Source organism: Montipora foliosa, chromosome 9, assembly GCF_036669935.1.
Source record: "Montipora foliosa isolate CH-2021 chromosome 9, ASM3666993v2, whole genome shotgun sequence".
In the NCBI taxonomy this organism is placed as follows: Eukaryota; Metazoa; Cnidaria; class Anthozoa; order Scleractinia; family Acroporidae; genus Montipora; species Montipora foliosa.
Window position 1 is genome coordinate 142095 of NC_090877.1, and position 10406 is coordinate 152500.

The 10406-nt window shown below is 38.8% G+C and overlaps 1 protein-coding gene across 4 annotated transcripts in view; it reads right to left on the reverse strand.

The window, feature by feature from the left end:
• The window catches only part of LOC137970734 (tetratricopeptide repeat protein 28-like), a 101307-nt gene that overhangs the window by 18444 nt on the left and 72457 nt on the right, over positions 1–10406 (reverse strand). For all 4 annotated transcript variants that reach the window (XM_068817283.1, XM_068817285.1, XM_068817284.1 and 1 more), the window contains one exon: positions 10049–10096. The gene's annotated coding sequence lies outside the window, so the exon portion shown is untranslated. The remainder of the gene's footprint in view (positions 1–10048; positions 10097–10406) is intronic.

Here is a 10406-nt window from a genome sequence, read left to right on the forward strand (position 1 = left end):
TTTCCACATTGCGCTGAACTTTCTTTCCATCATTGGAAAGAAGTATCAAGGTTCTGGTCTGGATGATCTGTTAATAGAATCTGGAGTGTATGCCGCCGGGACCACATCTGCACTGTTGGCTGGTCAATCTTACAACCGCGGAGTAAGGGCTCACAAACTGTGTTTTGAAACTTTCTTTCGACAAATGTGGAAAGCTTTCTTGACATGGTGTAGCAGAAGAGAGCAAGCAGAAGGGAGACTTGTACATGTGGAGGATTCGGTGAGGACGATGCTCGCAGAATGCAGACAGCAAATAGATTCAAAGAACAGTGCTAGAGCCATTGAGAAGTTTGGAATCCTTCAAGAAGAACTTAAGGACGTCATGAAGTGGTTCAAGGAGTTCAAGGAAGAACAATGCGCTTCGTCGAAGCTTTTCACGTATTGGGAGGAGTATAACGCTATGGTTAATCTATTGTTACACTTCCTCCAAGTAGAAAGAACGGGAGACTGGAAGCTCCACCTCTCAGCTGTAGCAGCTATGATACCATATTTCTTTGCCATGGACCGGCAAAACTACGCGCGATGGCTCCCAGTTTACCTTGCCGACATGCATCAGATCGAGAGCAAGCATCCTAGAGTGTATGTTGAATTTATGAGAGGAAATCACGTTGTCTGTCGATCCAGCCATCCCTTCTCTCAGGTTTCTACAGATATGGCTCTAGAACAATCAATAAATGCAGATTCGAAGGCGAAAGGAGGCATCGTCGGGATTTCAATGAGGCCCGCTGCTCTACGACATTGGTTCTTGACGAGTCACGAGCGGGCAGCTATCACATCGTCACTGAAGAACATGTATGCAGTGGTAACAGAAGATCGTTTAGGTGCATCTCACAAAGAGTCTTCTAAAAACAGGGTTCTGAGGGATGAAGGGGATGTTCAGAAGTTGATAAACTGCTTTACGTCTAATGTAATGACCGACCCTTTCTCTGATGAAGCAGGAGGAGAACTGTTCAATTTTGCTACCGGAGTACTTCTACCAACCAACGTCGTAGATAATTTACTAAGCAGCACCGAAAAAGGCCGAGAGCAGATGGATGCGTTTGTTAAACAGCGTCTTGAGACAAGTGAAGTTAACTTCTGGGATCCAGTTCCAAACCTAAAGGTTAAGTCTTTTAGCACCATGGCCAAGAAAACAAATGTGAAAGCAAATGACAAGGTCATCACAGTCAGCGCTGACCGAGATCTCTTTGGAAGACTACTGATTGCCGCAAATACCCGAGAGATCAATCTGAAGGAAGTGTTAAGTTACGAGCTGTCAGCAGTACCATTTGCACTTGCGCATCAAGATGGCAGTATCCGCAAGACCACCAAAAGTGTATTGGCTAAAATGCTTGAAAATCAAGTTGAAGTCCTACCTCGCCTTTCCCCCGCCTCAGCACTTAAAACAGTCCACATACTAGATGGGATGGCAATAGTGCAGATGATGAAGTCCGCTGGGGCTAGCACCTTTGGCGAGCTGGCCTCCAAGTACTACACAGCCATCACAGCACCCTTAGCACAGAGTTCTTGTAAAGAGGTCCACATGGTGTTCGATCAATACTGGGAAACATCTATCAAGGGTGGAGAGCGCTCGCGAAGAGGAAGCTCAAGTTCACTGGAGGTGTACATACACGGCCCTTCCACGCCAATCCCCAAACAGTGGGCCAAGTACATTACAAACCCACAAAACAAGATCAACTTATGTGACTTCCTTACAAATACCATGTGCAGCCGAGAAAAAGAGCAGCTGGCAGATGGGAAGAAAATCGTCATTGGAGGTGGCTATAAAGACGGCAAGATTGCAGTTTCCATCTCAAACGGAGCGTAAGAATTCACTGAGCCACTTGCACGTTCCCATGAAGAGGCAGATACAAGATTGCTCTTGCATGCCAAGCATGCTTCAAGCTCCAGTTCACGGGTTATCATTCAGTCACCTGACACTGACGTGCTGGTTCTGTGCGCAACACACTTCGAAAGCATTGGCTGTGAGGAGCTTTGGTTCAAGACGGGTGTCCGAGATCACCTCCGTTATGTGACAGTACATAGACTGAGTGAGAAGCTTGGCCAGAAATTGTGCAGGTGCCTCCCAGCATTCCATGCACTGACGGGGTGTGACACGACAAGTGCATTAGCCGGAGTATCAAAGAAGAAGGCGTGGGAAAGATTAAGCCGCAACGAAGTGCACCAGGACAAACTTGAATTGGTTGGACAGTCGGCTGCTCTTGATGACGTATCCAGAGCAACGTGCGAAGCATTCATCTGCGACTTATACCCTGCAGTGAAGAAGCAAACCAGCAGTGCAGACGAACTGAGATATGTCATGTTTTGTCAGAAGCGACACAAGAGTGAACTCTTACCTCCTACTTCAGACAGTGTGCTCCAGCATGCAAGAAGAGTCAGCTACCAAGCCTTCATCTGGAGAAATGCTTTGGTAGCAAGACCACACCTACCCTCCCCAGAAGGAAATGGCTGGGAAAAGATCAACGGTATCTTGCAGCCTTGCTATATGACGAAATCAGCAGCACCAAGCAGCCTCCTTGAACTTACCACCTGCCAATGTAAGAAGTCGGGGTGTCAAAGCAACTGTTCTTGTGTCCACCTCGGACTGTCTTGTACTGAAGCTTGTTTTTGCATGGCAAACATGGACCTGCAAAAATCCACATGGTGCATTCCTGGATGCAAGCGATGAATCTTAGGACGATTCTGACACTGAGACTGATTAAATGATTACAGAATGACTCTTACCAGTTTTCTTATATTCCAATGTACAATTGACCGGGATGCCTGTGGTGTCTCGCGGAACCCAAAATCTAAGCAGGAAGCGTAGTAAGGAGAAATGAAGTTTTTTCTTGCCCAAAAGGTATATTAAGTTGAAGGGGAATTTGAATTTAATGACCTTAACACTCTGTAAAGTGTGCCGTACCAAGAAAAACGTAAAGAGAACTGTCTACCAGTAATACAACGCCTGTTTTATTTGTCTTGTGTCATGTGGTAGGTCACGTGACCTAAGTTAACACCACAGCGGTATTTCTTGTATCCTCAGATAACGTTAACACAAACTTTAGAGTCATGCCGGGACACTTTTAGTAAAAAAATCGTCAGAAATTGCCCATCCGCTTGTTACCCTCGCTTTCATGTGAGATTTACAGTGACGTCAGAAAACACCCCCTTAACTCAAAACCTATACCACAAATCGACCCTACGAACTACCTGGCGTTATTCAGGAGGTGTTGTTCTATCAAAATCCGTTATCAGACCTTTTCTGTGGTGATGGGAGAGCGAAACCCCTTTTTTCAGGTCTCAGCTCCTGGACTATTAGCTCTATTTTCTATTTTGTTTTGAAAAGACAGAGAACGAATCGAACACCTTACGTGGATCTGTGATCAACTCTGCACAGTCTTCAGGTAAGAAAAAATAATTGGAAATGTGACAGCCAAGGCTTATTTGAAAGAAAGCTTGTCGTCTATTTTGTGCTTCATTATTCAAGGAAAAGGTTCTTCATGTAAACGGTTTGATCCTGAAATTTAGTTTGTTGCAATATTGCGCATATTTGAATCGACTGATGTTTCTTCTCTTCACGCACGTAATGAAATAGGAAGGGGTTTTTGCCTCTAATAGCAAATATGTTGTTTCAAAAAACTGTTCGCTGGAAAAGGTGGCCTTTATGAGTTCATCATGTTTTATGATATGCGAGCGTAACTGGATAGTTTTTATGGCAATAGTAAAGCATTATCTTGTCAAAATGAGGTTAGCGTCTTTCTGGTGTGTTAAGTTAATTAAATCGTGAGTTTGTATTTGCCGTCTGCCGGGTAACCTTGGTTTCCACTCTCAAAATTACCTCCAGAACCTACTTTTTGCGTAGAATAAGCTTTTAGAATGATATTCTTATTTTGCATAAAGCAAGCTAACAAAATCTGTACCTTGCTGAGTTCGCATTTGTTAGCGTTAACAGTATTTTCGGTCCGATGCTTCTGTTTGATGAGGGGTATATTGTTTTGGTCTCCCATCCAAACACTAACCGTGCAGGACAGGGATTAAGTTCAGTGAACTTTGGTATTACAAAGCTGTCAGATGTTCAGAGGGCACGCTTAAACTTGTGGTGTAAAGAAGTTGTGAGGGAACTTGAAAATTATCAACATGTCAGCCCAGAAGACAATGTTTCTCGCTTCTCTTTTATTTGTTATTCTTCAAAGACTGGAATGTTAGGGTTCAATACCACACAATTCAATGCCTTCTGATTTTCTGTAACACGTACCACAGGCAACCCAGTGTATGCTTCACTGAAGCATCTCGTTATAATAATTATGGCGTGCTTTTACTTGGTGTAAAAGCGAACTTGTTTTTAAACGAGGAATAATCATTATAATTATTGCGTGCCTTTACTTGGTGTGAAAGCGAACTTTTTTTTCACCAATAGAACCATTGGAATGACATAATTTTCTATGAGTACCAATCGTATCATTGGTACCAATGGACCATCGGAATTGCCCTGTAGGCTGTACCCAGCTAGATCACATGAGAAAATAGTTTCACCAGTAGAACCATTGGAATGACATCATTTTCTATTGGTACCAATGGCACGATTGGTACCAATAGACCATCATAATTGGGAAAATAGTGAAAGTCATCTTAATGAAATGCATATTCACCAACAGAACCATTGGAATGACATCATTTTCTATTAGTACCAATCGTACCATTGGTATCAATAGACCATCGGAATTGCCCTGTAGGCTGTACCCAGCTAGATCACATGAGAAAATAGTTTCACCAGTAGAACCATTGGAATGACATCATTTTCTATTGGTACCAATGGCACGATTGGTACCAATAGACCATCATAATTGGGAAAATAGTGAGTCATCTTAATGAAATGCATATTCACCAACAGAACCATTGGAATGACATCATTTTCTATTAGTACCAATCGTACCATTGGTATCAATAGACCATCGGAATTGCCCTGTAGGCTGTACCCAGCTAGATCACATGAGAAAATAGTTTCACCAGTAGAACCATTGGAATGACATCATTTTCTATTGGTACCAATGGCACGATTGGTACCAATAGACCATCATAATTGGGAAAATAGTGAAAGTCATCTTAATGAAATGCATATTCACCAACAGAACCATTGGAATGACATTCTTTTCTATTGGTACCAATCCTACCAATGGTACCAATGGACTATTGGAATTGATGAATCGTATCCGTTTGTGTATATTGGACAAAACTTAATTGTGACGCCGATGAACAATAAAGTAGCTGCTATTTCCAAAATGATGGAATTACCTGGTGATACATAACCTTGTCTTGGAGAGTAAATTTTTGACTCAGCAGAAACAATGGTCAACCCCGGGGTCAACCTCAAGAGTTTGGGCGATTGTGATCTTTGTTTTTGACTTTGCTCATTTATTGTCAAACTCTATAACACTTGACAGAAAAAGAAACTTACGAAAACCCGGTACCTTGCCATCATTTGACACAAAATTAATCACGGCGCCCGCTGAATTCCGGCGATGTCACTTTCGATTTTGCAATTAATTTGTGCAACCAAAAGTACAATAACAAAATTGAACGTAGCAAAAATCTCCCCAAAATGTTTGTCGCTGATCGTAACTTTTTATGTTCTATATTCACGGTTCAAAGTTAATGTTGTTTTCATGTAGTAAATATGTTATTCTCGAACGACCGTCCAGGAAACTTCCTTCTGCTCTTTCTAAAAACTGTGTATCAATTTACTTTTGCATCAATATTTTTTTTGTATTAAGCAAGCTAACAAACTCTGTACCTTGCTGAGTTCGCATTGGTTAGCGTTAATAGTATTTTCGGTCCAATGCTCCTGTTTTACGAAGGGGTATATGTTTGAGGTCACCCATCCAAATACTAACCCCGCCGGACTCCTAGGAATTAACTTTAGTAAACTTTAGTAAACTTTAGTATTACAAAGCTGTCAGATGCTCAGAGGGCACGCTTAAACTTGAGGTAAAAGAAGATGTGAGGGAGCTTGAAAATTATCAACATGTCAGCCCAGAAGCCAATGTTTCTCACTTCCCATTTATTTTCTTCAATCTTTCTGGGTTCAGTACTTTACTAGTAACCACATGTCTTCTCAGGCTATTTACCCAAGACTTCTATCATGGCACTACAATGATAGACAATACCAAATCAATATCGTGCACTGCTAGAGTTACATATTATGCAAGGACAACTTGAATCTCCTGGAAGACAACACACAGCTCAGTTGACATTTTATATGGAATAAATTGCTGTTTTACTTCACTACCACATGTAAGCAATGCGTGTCTAAAATTTCCAAAGAGGACAGGAATTTCTTCTTTCCGACAAATGATTAATTAATAGGCTGGTAGCCAGGTTTTTAACCTCAGAAAAGGATCTGTTCGTCGTGCGAACGTGTGAAGACCTGTGAGCCAAAGGGCCTCTGCTGGTATGACTTCTGGGTGACCCCTTAAATGGTCTTAATGACCCCCCAACTTGAAAAAAAATTGTCTGGAACGGTGCACATACCACAGGCAACCCAGTGTACCCTCACGGAGGGTCTCGTTAAATTTAAAACAAGAACCCAATTCAAAGATTTTGGCATGCATTAAATGCTTAGGTTCATGCAATAAAAATATATAACTGCTTTAAAATCTGTCGTCTAATTGTTTTTGTCTGTGAGCTATGGTAATAACTGTTAATAGCTTGACTACAATGGATTTTTTGTAGTTTCCAGCACATTTCTGATTTGCTGGAATATTATTTTATAGGAGCAGGATAATTATGTATGTGTTGTGTATTTTCTGTTTCGAATCTACGTATAAACTATGTTGAAACCATTTTTATTTTTGGACACAAAAACCCCATAACATAGCCTTTACATATGCTACGTAAAGGTTCCATTTGACTAGATAAAACATAGCATTTCCTTTCAAAATATATACATGAGGCATACGTATAACATAGCCTTTGAATAAGGCTTCTGTATCCAATTTATGTATATCATAATATACCATTTACATAAGGTTGTTAAATAGGATTTACATAGATTACACAGTGTCTGCTTCTACAAGGGAAGGTACTGTACAAGACATGACTGCCTGATTACCACTAATGACCAATAACTTTATAGTTAAACAAAGTATTCAATGATCTTTGGTATTTCTTTATACAGACAAGAAAATGATGCCTGTTTTTGTTGTGCATTTGACTGCTTAGAGTAAGAGGCTTAGTAAAGTCACTCCTGATAAATTTAAAAAGTTACCAATGGCTGAATTGCCTTAAAGGAACCAAAAGTTAAAACCATCTAGGAATAAAATTAACTGGTGGGAAAAGGCAGAGGAAAATCATGAAAAACTGGAATATCCTTGAAAAAAGCTGGAAATTAATACATGATCTCCACATGCTTTCATTTAATAGCATGCAGGAATGTCTAGAAAAATCTAGAAAGCAGCATTTGTAACAAGCTGGAAAAAGCTGGAAAAACCTGATTTGATCCCAGATTATGATTTCTGGAATAAAGCTGGCAATTTCTTCCCTAATTAGCATGTTTCATTAACATTCTAGAATTTTCTAGAATTTTCCAGAAAAGGAAACTGGTAAATTCTAGGAATTTCTAGAAATTTTTTTTGTCATATCCTAAGAAAAATTCTGGAAATAACCAGAATATTCCAGATTTGTTTTGCAAGGGTCTGTAATCAATCTAAAAAAGGTCAAGTCAAAATTCCAGTTTTGGTATATTATACCGTTAACAGCGCTAAAGGGTGAATGAATTACTCCAGCTGTGCCATGTTGTGTTGATTTTCAAGTTACTCGTTCGTTATTTCAAAAAGAGCGATTCAAACAAGCGACATTTTGGAGTCGTTTTCACTCGCTCGCAAGGCCCCATACCGAAAAAGTCGCCGCCCAGGTAAAATAATTATCGAAACAAAGTAAAACATATTTTTCTAAAAATGGTTTTGGTAGTCCTTAATTGTGACAAATTTTAGCAATTTTCGATTTTTTTATCTTGCACGGTCTTAGGTGAAAATTGCTGAGAGGGGCTCTTAAATGTTCCTTACCAGGAGGAGAAACTCAAACTATAAACCAACGATATTATAGAAAACATACTGTAACTGACACAATGGTAAATTTTAAAAGTGTAATGCTAAACCGACATGATCAACTTGTTTGTTGAGTTTGGCCAGTTTCATCTGCTCAATATGGAAGCTCTCCCTGTTTTTGAGTTGATAGAAAGAGGTAGCATTTTCACTAAATTCTAAGCAAGAAACATCGCAATTATCCTGACAATGTTTGGACAAACTAAGATGCTTGAAAATATGATAATTTTTATCCCAGAAAAGATGCTCATTTACACGTGTGTAGAAATGCCTGTTATGCACGTTATTTTCCTTGCCAAATTTTTTAACCTTCTCTTGCACGAAGTTCAATTTCCACTATGGAAGACCAAATATTTTCTTGGTCAATTTATGACAGCTGATGACATGCATCACAGGTCAAATTGCCGGTTTTCAAAATGCAGGGGTTTGTCTGCAAGCGTTTCCTTCTTGTCTCGCCCCATTTTTCATAACTCTAAAAATTTTAATTTCATGTGGTTATTCACTGCCAAGTCTTTCGGTAAAACATTATCTAGTGGGAAATAACTTTCTAACACAAATCATTTATACCTACGCAAACACAGTGGATCGAGATCGGGAACGAACAAATAAACAAAGCCACAATAAGCCAATGGATTTAACATAGTAAATAGATATTATTTACACTTGCTGAACAATAAAAACTATCATGGTAAATAGCTGATACATGAAGAGACATGCTTGCGAACTAAAAGGCAAAGAAATTACCAACAAAACGAGTAAAATGACTTCAAATTGTAAACAAACTAAAAAATGTCATAATCCAAGAACTATTATATGAAGCATGGATTTGAAAAAAGCAAGAGCTTCAAATTACATATTGCACAATAATCCCACAATAGTACATTGAAACTAGTAATTGTGAAATAATGGTAACAAACGGATCATTTGGAATCAAATGCAATTAAAAGGATACAAAGCAGGAGACAAAAATACAGCAATTACTCATTGGAAAACAGCAAAAATATTCAAGGCGCAAATCACATGCTGTGCTTGATTAAAGGTCAACATAGATAAATAAAGCTAGACAATAGCAAATGAAATTTTGCAATCACTGCTAAGAACTAAAATCAAGAACAGAAAGCTATATGTAGTAACTAAACTAAAGGCTAGGCATAAATAAAGAAATAGGAAAATACTGATATCATACCAAATGTTATTGATAACTACACACCTCGGAAGACTTGGAAAATGACTTGTCTTTAAGACTGACACTCTTCAGATAAATTAACTGAACTGACTGAACTTACTTGAAGTAAATGGTAGCCAATTTACAATGGATTTTAGGAAAATAGAAAACTAACTAAAAACCAATTATAAGGCCAGGGGGTAAATCTACTACCCACTAATACAGGATTTACCTAAGGGAAGAAGGAGTTTACCACTCCTACACAACGGGAATTAGGTAAGAGAAATGTGTGGGGATAACACAACTACACAAGCAAAAATATGAGGAAATTGAGTAATTATGGGTAAACAAGCAAATAATAGTAATTAGGATAATGAAAAGAAGTTGAAAATAATTGGAATAAAAATAAACACAAAATGAACACAAGTGACCTAGTCACAGTTCAATAAAACGACAGACAAATAACTTGTTACAGGTACACCCAGCAAGCTAATATCACTTAATACCTTGCAATGTTCCTTTTTAAAACCTTTTGAGCAGGAATAATGAATCTGGCTGCGAAAAATTATTTACGGGATAAATAATACTGGTGGATCATGTGGATGCATCATTTGCAACTAATCATGAGTGACTGTGAGCACTTCAGAAAATAAACTTGTAAGGAATTCTGACAAAAAGTAACGCAAAATTAATCAGAACTGGTTTATTACACATAAATTATTACTTGTTCGTGTTATAAAGAAACGAGAAACAGTGAGCAACTTACCAAAATGGATGCTAATCGACGCGAGGTCCTTGAAAACAAGAAATGACTCTGCAAAATATGATTTAATGTGGTTATCCATGCATTATCGAATCTTGTAGGAAAACTTTAAACTTTCTATCCTAATCTAACTGATTGGTTTCTAAACATGAAAGGTTGCGGCTTATTACTTGCAGGATTGTCATAGCCTGGGTAATATTAATAAGCCCCTTTGTTTGTGATGAATATACCGGTATATTCTAAATAATAAAGATAATTTGAACACCTGGAATATAGACCGTATTCCTAAATAGCGGTCAAGAAATTATTCTTTTGTCTTTGTGCTAATCATCATAACTAGCCTCGCTTTGGAACAAAAATT